Source organism: Callorhinus ursinus, unplaced genomic scaffold (genome assembly GCF_003265705.2).
Source record: "Callorhinus ursinus isolate GAN/ISIS: 27379988/994484 unplaced genomic scaffold, GSC_fseal_2.0 scaffold8, whole genome shotgun sequence".
In the NCBI taxonomy this organism is placed as follows: Eukaryota; Metazoa; Chordata; class Mammalia; order Carnivora; family Otariidae; genus Callorhinus; species Callorhinus ursinus.
Window position 1 is genome coordinate 28290841 of NW_027397070.1, and position 11123 is coordinate 28301963.

Consider the following 11123-nt stretch of genomic DNA (forward strand, 5'->3'; position numbering starts at 1 on the left):
TTGGGACAAAGCACTTATCTTCTCTGGGTTATTATTATTATTTTTTTAAAGTAGGCTCCATGCCCAGCATGGAGTCCAATGTGGGGCTTGAACTCACGACCCTGAGATCAAGACCTGAGCTGAGATCAAGAGTTGGATGCTAACCAACTAAGCCACCCAGGCTCCCCTGCTTATTTTTTTTTTTTATGAAGCAATGTAGCAATATATAGGAGGTTGATGAGTAGATCTTTTAGATTTCCTAAAAACTCTAATATTCTGTGAGTCAGTGAATTGCTTCTGCTTACCAACATAAATTCTGTAATCTAGGCAGTTACACCTGTTTGATTTTGATTTTCTTTACTTCATCTTGATTTTGACTTAAGGCTGGTAAGCATAAATCATTTTTAAATTACTTCTCAATGCATCCTCACTTAGTAGAGTACCTTAAAATTTTAAAATATGCTTTCAAAATACGTTTCAAATTTATTTTAGCACAATTTTCATATTTGCAAAAGAAAATTTCCTTTGTTAAGTAGGAGCAACTACAGAATACGTTGATTTCTTGCTCTGATAATACTTGCCAAGGTGTAGTGTGTGGGCACATCCTAGTGTCTGTAATTTACCACTACGGGAGGGGGACGCAAGAAGCAGAAGTTAGATTTCATGGCAAGGCAGGACTTTTTAAGAAATATATCCCAATTATCAGGCTGGAAAGAACATAATTTCTTTGGGCATAAGTAAAAAAATATGTCTTTATTTATTGATTCTAGTTATTGTTATGTAAAAATATTTGCAAAACATTTTGTGTTCCCTTTAATTATTCCAGTTGCTCCCCTGTGTACCTTAGAGAAATCATCTGACCTCATGAGTTTTGTTTTAGTTATCTTTTAACAATACTTGGGACAAGATGATCTAAGTACCTTCTTGCACTAAAATTCTTATTTATATGTCAAAAACTAATGATATTGGTAAGAATGAATTTATAGCTTTGTTCTTATTGAATATGTCCATTGTAGGAGAATTAGAAAGCAGAGATAAGGAAAGAGAGAAAATGCATCTGTAATTCTGCCAACCAATGATAACCATTGTTAATGTTTTGGGTAACTATGACAGTTTACATGATTTTATACATATGAATTGCAAAAATGAAAATGTTTGTAATTTTAATTCTATCTGCCTCCTGAAAGGAAACATGAAACTGAATACTTTCACTTATATTATTGTATTTTTTTTTGAGTTATAATAGACAGTAAAATCCACCTTTTTAGTGTACCGTTTGGAAAAAGGATATAGTTATGTAACAACCACAGAAATCAAGATGTAGAGCAACTCTATCAGCTCCAAAAGTTCTGTCGTGTCCTCCTTTTGTCATCAACTCATCCCTGACCCCCAGATCCTGGCAACAACCCATCTTCTCTTTGTCCCTATAGCTTCCCCTTTTTCCAGAATGCCACAGAGTATGTAGTCTTTTGAGTCTAGCTTCTTGCACTCAGCACAATGCATTCACCCATGTTGCTGTATGTACCAGTACTTGATTCTTTTTATTGCTGAGTATTGTTCCATTGTTTGGATGTACCATACCTTGTTGATCCATTTACCAGTAAAATGACATGTAAGTTGTTTCCAGTTTTTGGTGATTATGAATAAATCCATTACTATAAACATTTGCATTCAGATTTTGATTTGAACATGTTTTCATTTCTTTTGTACTTAAGAGAGGGTTGCCCAATCATATGGTAAGTGCATGTGTAACTTTCTAAAAAACTACCAAAGTGTTTTCCAAAGTGGGTGAACCATTTTTCATGTCTAGGAGCAATGTATGAAAGTTCTAATTGCTCTGCATCTATGTCAGCAGATGGTATTGTCAGGTTTTTGTTTTTGTTTGTTTTAAGCCAAGCTAATGGATATATATCTCATCATGGTTCAAATTTACATTTACCTAATGACTAATGATGTTGGGCATCTTTGAATGGGCTTCTTTGGCATCTGTCTATCTTCTTTGGTGAAGCGTTTAAATCTTTTGCTTATTTTTTAATTGGGTTGTTTGTTTTCTTATTATTGCATTTTGAGAGTCCTTTATATGTTTTGGATTCAAGCCCTTTATCGATACATGTGTTAGAAATATTTTTACCAGTCTGTGGCTTACTTTTTAATTTTTTATAGTGTTTTTTGTTGAGCAGAAGTTTTAGTTTTAATGAAGTTCAACTTATCAGCTTCTTCTTTTGTGTGTCATGCTTTTTGTAACATTTCTAAGAAATCATTGCCTAACCCAAGTTCTCAAGATTTTTTCCTACATTTTCTTCCAGAGGTTTATAGTTTTAGTTTGTAGTTCATTTTAGGTTAATTTTTACATATGGTATGAAGTATGAGTCAAGGTGCATTCTTTTGTATATAGATGTCCAATTGTTTCCATACTATTTGTTGAAATGACTATCTTTTCCCCATTGAGTTGCCTTTGCAACATTCCATTTTGGTGAATAACATAAACTAGTAATTTGCGTATATTGCCAAAGCTAGTTCACAGGCTTCTATGGCTGGATCTGTTTTATGTGTCCCATGTGTAACTGAAAAGACAAACTATGTTTGAAGAGAATCAGTACCTCTTAGAGCAGGTTAATTTTAACATTTTTCTCTAGTGTATCAACAGATTCTACTCTCTTTTGTGAGCAGATCTGCTTAGAAGTCCTGGTCTCCATTAGGAAAACACACACACACACACACACACACGTGCGCACACACACACGTGCGCACACACACACATACACTTTACCTTTGGGTTCATTTACTTTAGAGTTTTTCATAATTTTAAAACCAAACTAGACGAAATTCCTAATTTATGAATCTTTGGAATTTAGAATGCATTTTTACATAGGAATAGTGTTTGTTAATATTGGTTATATACCCAGGCTATTCCATAAATATTTGATTCATCCATCATGAAGAAGAGATACCATACATTTTAATAGAGAAGAACCAGCAAGCAGATGGAGGTCGTGGAGATTTTAATGGGAACTTATTTGAAATATTTTAGGTATTACAGACAATGGTTCTATAGTAGAACTATTTAGCTTAGAATGTATGGCTTTCTTTTTTTTTTAATATAATAACATGATTATTTTATGCATTACCTAGGAGGGCATTGAAATGATATTCATTAAATACCCACTATGTACAGATAGGTATTATTGCTTTTCTTAAGTTATTTTAATTAATTTTATTCCTGTAACAACTCAAAGTAGGCAATTTATTTCCATTTTACAGATTTGAAAACTGAGATTTTAGAGAGGTTATGTAATTTGCTCAAGATCTCATCATTAATAAGTGGTGGATCTGGAATTCAAATTCAGTTCTGTCTTACTCCAGAGACCACTATACCCTGATGATTAAGTTGACCTCTTGGCTAGTAAAATAAATGAGTGGGAGAGGTATTTTCCCTCAGAGAGAGAATGAGAAGAAAGGGAGTTAATTGAGATGAATGGATATGAGTGGAAAGATTATTTAAGGTAGAACTGAATGACTTGGGAGTGATCATTTAAAAGAGGTGAATATGTTCTGCCAAAATAATCCTTGAAGAGGAAAATAGGATCTAGGGCACAGGAAAGGGACAAGAAATACATGGATTCCTCTTTGTGACCACTAGGTGACACCATTGACAGAAAACACCTTGGTTGCTATCTGGAGGTGGTGGTAATGGGGGTTGCGGTGGGGAGTATGAGACAGGGAAATGGGGAGAAGGATTCTGAAGAATGTTGTAGGAGGAAGTGGCAATCCATCTCTATAAAGGACATTTGAGGCAGTCAGAAGTCATGTCAATCACGTGGAAAATACTGTATTGAGAAAGGAGTATAGCATAGGACCTGTTCAGGTGTCACTTTTAATCCAAATGTGTATCGCTGATATTTTTGACAAACACCAAGTCAGGAGCCAGTGCAAGTGTAGGGGTTAAGAGCACAGAATCTGGAGTTCAGCCTTCTAGGTCTGGAGCCTGACTCTGCCACTACTGGCTGTGTTATATTACACAAGTCACTTAATGGTTCTGAGCCTCAGTTTCCTTCTTTGTTAAATGGGTATAACAATATCTACCTCAAATAGATGCTGTGAAGACTGAATGAAATAATAACGTAAAGCACTTGGAATAGTGCTTTCCTCGGAGTTCTTGTTAAATGCAATCACTGTTGACACTGTTGCTATTAGATGGAGTCTCTGAAAAAAATGACAGCTCAATTAAAATCAAAAGTGAATGAGTCAACGCAGTTCAAAAACAGGAAGGGAGGCTTTTTAGTTAAGATATAGAATTTTTTCTTTACCTTTGTGGTGTGTAAACAAAATGTTTGTGCTTAAATTAGCACTGCATTTTAGCCTCCTAGATGTCTTTTAATTTCTTAACAAAAGATAAAAAGTTGTACTCTTGAATATTTTGCTAAGAAACCACACATATACTGGAATATTCAATTCTACGCAAAAGTTCAAGATGAAATTCATCTTTGATGCCTTCTCAGCTCTCACTTCCATCCATTTTAGTGCTCCTCATTCCCTCTCTCCTCCCCTCAACTCCCCTTCCCTGATGTTCCCTTATCTTCTCCCCAAGTTTCCAATGATCTGATTCTGCTCTTTAGCTACCCTGTACAAAACACCAGGAACGCTTCTCCTCTCATGCCTTCCCAATCCCAAGTTTTCAAAATTACTTCTTCATTCTCCCCATTCACCAAAAAGTTCCCATTCAGTCAATCCCTCTACCTTCGGGTATCAAAAGTTGGATTTGACTAATTCATAATAAATTGAGAATGAATGAATGTTCTTACCATCCCCAGGAATGTTTGCATTTTGTAAACACCTTGTTAAAAGCAATAAATCTGCATTTCAAGTCATATGAGAAAGCTAACTGAAGAATTCTGAGCACTGTGAAGGAGAGTTTAGGAGTGGAAGGGTCTCCCTGAATCATAGCATTTAGGTGGCCACCAAGGAAATATAGAGGGCTGAAAATCACCAGAAACTCAGAGATTTTAATTTATTCAATACATTCACATATTTTCAACTTCTTACCAACATTGCTTGTACTTAGAAAAATGAATTCTCTTTACTCTCTTTTTATTTCTCCATTTTACCGTTTTGTAACACTATTAGCATGGCAGAGGCTCCAGATTACTTTCCAGTGGCCATTTTCCTTCCCTTCCAAAGTAATAAAACCCCTAATCTTATGGCCACCAGAATAAAGGTCACATTCCCCAGCTTTGTGTGCAGCCGGGAGTGGCCACGCATTTACCTTTTGGACAACAGGCGGCAAGCAAGAATGTCATTTGCAACGTAAGGAAATATCCTTAAAGGAGAGGGCCTACTTAATCCCCTTCTCTTTTCTCCTTGAAGTTGTCTGGAAGACAGACAAAGAGACTAGAGCTCTAGATACCATCTTAGACAAGGCCACTGAAGTCCATTTCCTAGGGGTGACACAACAGAAAGTGGGAAGGAGCCTGGGTCACTAATGAATTATCTAATTACTATACCAGCTTCGGATTTTGGATCTCTGGAACTCTGTGTGTTTAATAGAACTGGGTGTATTTAAGGTACTGTTAATTTGTGTTTTTGTCACATACGGGTGAATTCAATTCTAGCCACATGTGGCTAGTAGAAAGTTATAGTTGAATTAAATGACCAGCTCATGAATGATTGCAAATCCATAAAAGTATAACTCAAATTCACTAAGACAATTTTTGTAGTTAATATCTGTAATACACAGCCTAAATCTCTCAGCAAGGGGATCTCTGACTCTGATGATCTACACTAGAGACAGGCACAGTTCAACAGAACTTTCTGCAGTGATGGAATGTTCTGTATTTGGGTTATCTCTATGGAAGCCACTAGTCAAAAATGACTATGGAGCTCTTGAAATGGTGCTTTTGTGACTGAGAAACAGAATTTTAAATTTTTTTTATTTGTAATTAATTTAAACTTGAGTAACTACACATGGCTTATGGCTACTTAATTGAACAGAAAAGCTCTCAGAGTTTGACGCATACTCAACACATCCACAGTTTTCCTGGATTTGAGCTACACGTTAAACCAAAAGACTGGATCCCGAAAATGATCAATGTGTTGGTGAAGCCTGTTACAGCTAATTGAAGCTACTGCTTAGAAAAGTAGAGTGAGCATCAAAGGGAGCTTAAAACATCCCTTACCCCTACAATAAGAATGCTCAGCGGGGAGTCTGCTTCTCCCTCTGACCCTCCCCCCTCTCGTGCTCTCTCTCTCTCTCCCTCTCATTCTCTCTCTCAAATAAATAAATAAATAAAATCTTTAAAAAAAAAAAGAATATGCCCCAATACATTTAAATGCATCACACTACATGGTGGAATCTTTAAAACATGAAAGGTTGAAATACAGATTTGTTTCTTTTGGTAGCAGCCCTGAGAAACCATAGGTGGTGGGGGGTAGATTTGTCCCTCCCCCACTCCCCCAAAGTTGACCCTTGACCTTGTGCTATTGTCTCAGTGACTCCACTGATTTCCAGGCTTATTCCCTCATTTCTGGTGAATAAGGTCTCTTTCCTGTTACCAGGTGTTCACTGAGATTACCCGGCTCTGCCTACAGGTGGCACAGTGTGAGCATGGCTCTTTATTCTGGAGCTCTTTCATTCCAGTCTCTTTCCATTCTTTGTAAAACTGTAAATGGCTAAAACAAATACTCTTTGCTGGTGGCTTCACTGTCACGTGTTCTATCAACAGCCCTCACAGGCAGGGCTGTTATTAGCAAGATTGACCCTGCTTTTTTTCTAACTCTGCACTACAAGATTTCTAACAGCTGGTAATGGGAAGCCGGGTGTTTTGGTGTTTGCATGTGTATCAGGGAACCTGCCTTTAAAGAGGGCTTTCAGATTTAGAAAACAATGCTAAAATTCCAAAAAAGTCCAAGATCTTCATTAAGAGACCACACCCATATCAGTTGTCTCCCCTTGTCTGTGGAGGATATATTTCCACATCCACAGCGGATGCCAGAAACCACAGATAGTACCGAACCCTATAGATACATTTTTTTTTTCTATATACACCATATCTATGATAAAGTTTCATTTATAAATTAGGCACAGTGAGAGATTAACAACAATAATAAAATAGAACAATGATCATGATTATAATTATAATAAAAGGTGAATGTGCTCTCTCTCTCTCTCAAACTATCTTATGGTCCTGTACTCACCCTTCTTGTGATGATATGAGAGGATAAAAGACCTACATGATGAGACGGAGCGAGGTGAGTGACGTGTCAGCATTGTGACGTGGCGTTAGGCTACTGCTAACTGTCTAATGATTAGTCAGGAGAATCATCTGCTTCTCGACCGTGGTTGATCCTGGGTAGCTGAAACCTCAGAAAGCAGAAGTACGGATGAGAGGGGACTACTGTGTGTGTCCACACATACATACACACACACAGAGTTTGTGTTGGATGTCTTAATGTTCTAAGCAAATGGATTTTCTGGCTTATTAATTATTCAGTGGAGGGGTCTCCCTGACTTTTTGCTTGGATTCTAGAGATTAATGCCAGACAGAGAATGGGGAAGTGTATGAGTGGCTCTTGCTACTTTCTAAAAGCAAAAAAAAAATATATGCATTGATCTTTTCTCTTATGCATATCTTTTCCCATCCAATCCAAGGATTGACTGTACAGCTGAGGGCAGGTTGTCTTTGTGACTGCAGGTGAGGTACCACTGGAAAATTTCTCTTCCTTATGTGGGCTCTGAGGGTTTTGTTGCCATCCAGATTTAGATGTGTGGCTCAACACATCACTTTCTAGGTGTGTGACTTTTGGCAATTGTTTAACTTCTTGGTTTACTCATCTTCAGAATGTGGGTAATAATAGCTCCTGCAGCATAGGGTCATTATGTGATTTAAGTGTGATAATGTAATTTAATGTGGTTAGTATTTTCTGTGCAACATTGGAAGTGTTCAGTAAAGATACAGGTATTATTAGTATACTGTTTCAAATTAGTGAACAAATATATTGTCATTCTTTTTACTGAAAAGCATTAGAGTGCCCACTTACACATATTCTATTCTAATCATGCATAGTTACTGATGTAGACCCATAAAAATAAAAAATATGTAATATGAGCTACATTTATATGTACTGTAATTCAAGTCAGGTTTTTGTTGAGGTGGGAAATGTTGGGGCATGCTCAATTAGAAAATCACTTCACAGAAGAAAGTCGAGGCTGAAGTGTCAAAGAGGAATTCATGATTTTGAACGAAGACAAACCAGGTCAAATGCATTGTTAAGTACTAAGAATGTGCAATAATTCATTTCCCCTGGAATATTAAATAAAATCCAGCTTAACTGAATAAGGACATGCAAAAATCTGAAATCATCCACCTAAATAGGGTGAGAGAAAAACTTGCCCAGAAAAGGAATTAGTGTCACACTGGGCCCTGGAAAGCAGGGGACAGTGGAGGTAGAACTCTCAACTGCACAAAGTGTCAGAGTAGGTTGAGGGACAGTCTGGCTGTAGAATGAGTAAAAGGAACTGAAGATCAAGAAATCTAGCACAGGAAGATCCCAAATAAATATTGGTTAAATGAAAAAGTTTTGGTTGCTTACTACTAGATTAATATTAATCAAAACTACCATGCCCCTCCCAAACAATGGCTTAAATAAGGTAAAAACTTATTCTTTCTCTCATGTAAATGAAGTCTTGAGGTAGAGAATTCATGGATACTTCAGTGGCTCCTCGAAGTTAGAGATCCAGTTTCTTTCCAGCTTACTCTCTACCATCCCTAAGAAGTGGCCTTTGTCCTTATGGTCCAAGATGGTGGCTAGAATGCTAGTCCTCATAACCATGTTCCAGATGGCAAGATGGAGGAAAGGGAGAAGAAGCACCAGAAATTTCCTTTAATTTTCCTTTATCTGTCACATAAGAGTTGTGCTTACATCTTACTGGTTGGAACTTAGGCACATGTCCACACTTAGCTCTAAGGGAGGCTAGGCAGTGAGATCTTTAATTCTGTCAAGCACAATCTGGAGTTCCGTTATTAGAGAAAAGGAAGAGAATGAATATTAGACCTGGCAACTAGCAATCTGTACCAGTATCCATTCACTTTCATCCTATGTCCTAACAGAACCTAGATTTTCGTTTAGAAAATTACCTCTCCTCCATGGTGTGTTGTATAGCCGACTTGAAGTTTGGGCAAGATTAACTTTGCTTCAAGCTCCACAGGCAGATCCTGATTGATTAATGGTAGAGAAATATGACACCCCTGCTCTTTCCAAGCACTTGTGTTAACTTTCTACCTCCAGAAGAAGACAAATCAGCTAATTGTCTGACAAAGGAATGAATTCCACTGTCAAGGCAGTGAAATATGCATATTATAACATTATGTTTATTAAATTCATGTTTATATAATATATGCATATAATATGCAATGCATATATTATATCTCAACATTATATCCTTGACATTACTGTTTAGTAGAATATGATATATATTATAGGCTTGGGACCAATGCGTACTGTTCCCCTTTTCTCTCTTTTCCAAATGGGATTTTTAAAAATTGCAGTTGTCTTGTTTTCTCAACACCCTTGTATATCAAGTATATTGATGGAGGTTACTTCAACACTTAGCAATGCATCACTGGGCCATGAGGGGTTAATGCAAGATTTGTCAGAGTAGTCTGACTATTAGCCATTCTTAGGCTTGGAGCTGGATGTAGTAATTACACGAGGCATTGTGTTGTATCCCATTGGGTGAGTTCATTTTGCACATGTGTGGACAATTTTGAAAGTACAGGTATGGGAAGGTGAATATGCATGAATTTGGGTGGCCAAAGGTGTGGACTTCAGAGGACATTCATTGGTTGCTTACTTAGCACTCATCACCCTTTCTTCTCCTTCCTAGTACTCTCCAGATTTTCATTTGAGGAACTACCTCTCCACCACTGTGTTGCAGCAATACAGAATGGGGTGGGTTGTTTTGGCACGGTTCAGATAATCCTACCCCCCCCCCACATTTGGCATAGTGATAGGATCAGGTAACCCAGACCCTGAGCCATTCAGTGTAGTTGTCAGTTCCCTAGCCTTAAGGTAGAACAAGGGGTGGTCTAATAAGCACAAAGCTCATAATTCTCACATAATGATTTTGACATTGAGTTAAAACCCCCATCTCTCTTTCTCTTTCTTCCTCTCTCCTGCCGCCTCTTCTCACCATGTCCTGGATATAAACACGGAAGCTGAAGACCGAATTGCTACTGACAGCTGTCTTTCAACTAGGAAAGGAGTCAGTCGAAGAAACAATCTGACCTACAGAGGAGAATAAATCTGAGAGAAGCAGAGCTAGAATCCTGATCGAACCATACCTGAAGCTTACATTACTGCTGGCCTTTTCACTTAGTCAAACAATAAATCCTTTTTATTGTTGGTTAATTTGACATTGTTAATCTGATATCTGCAGCCTAAACTGATACAGGAATGGAGGAAGAAATGGATGAATTATTACACAGAAGCCTGAGGTCAGGTTGAAATCAGGGACTCAAACCAGATATGAGGTCCAGGATACAGAAACAGTCCCAGTGCTCCTTGAATAAGAAGCTATACTTCAAACAAGAGTCCTTTATGTAACAGAATCAAAAGATAGTCTTCCCAGACCTTGGTTGACAAAAGCCCAAAAGTTCAGTGTAGTTGTGTCACAAACTACTGAGTGGACCAGTGCAGAGCAGATTTTCCTAGGAAAGTCTGCCATTTAGGCTTATTTTCATGCTAGGGAGGCCTGGCTACTATTCAAAAACCTTCATAGAAGGTGCTAAGAGAACAAAGAAACAGTAAAAGGAGAAATAATCAATCAAGAATCAGTTATCCTCAGAAAAGAAGTAGCAAAATATTATGGCTAAGAGCATGGACTTGGTGGTCAGACCTGGGGTTTTAGTTGCTGACTAGCAGGTTAGCTAACACACCAAGCTTGTTTTTTTCATTTATAAAACGAGAGTAAAATACTATCAACCTCTTTGAAGGTTGTTGCAAATATTAAAGGTGATATCTTATGTGAAGCCTGGGACATAGAAAAATTCCATTAGTGACAAACAGTTCTTATTTGTTATTCATAGAAGTAGGCTTGTACATATTGGTAGGACTTTTGACAGTCTGGGCAGGCTGCAAGATTTTGTGAC

The 11123-nt window shown here is 37.5% G+C and overlaps 1 long non-coding RNA gene across 1 annotated transcript in view; it reads left to right on the forward strand.

The window, feature by feature from the left end:
* The window catches only part of LOC112821823 (uncharacterized), a 33628-nt gene extending 23281 nt beyond the window's left edge, over positions 1-10347 (forward strand). Inside the window, exon 3 of the long non-coding RNA XR_003207560.2 lies at positions 10191-10347. This is a non-coding gene — a long non-coding RNA (uncharacterized lncRNA). The remainder of the gene's footprint in view (positions 1-10190) is intronic.
* Positions 10348-11123: the final 776 nt, after the last annotated feature.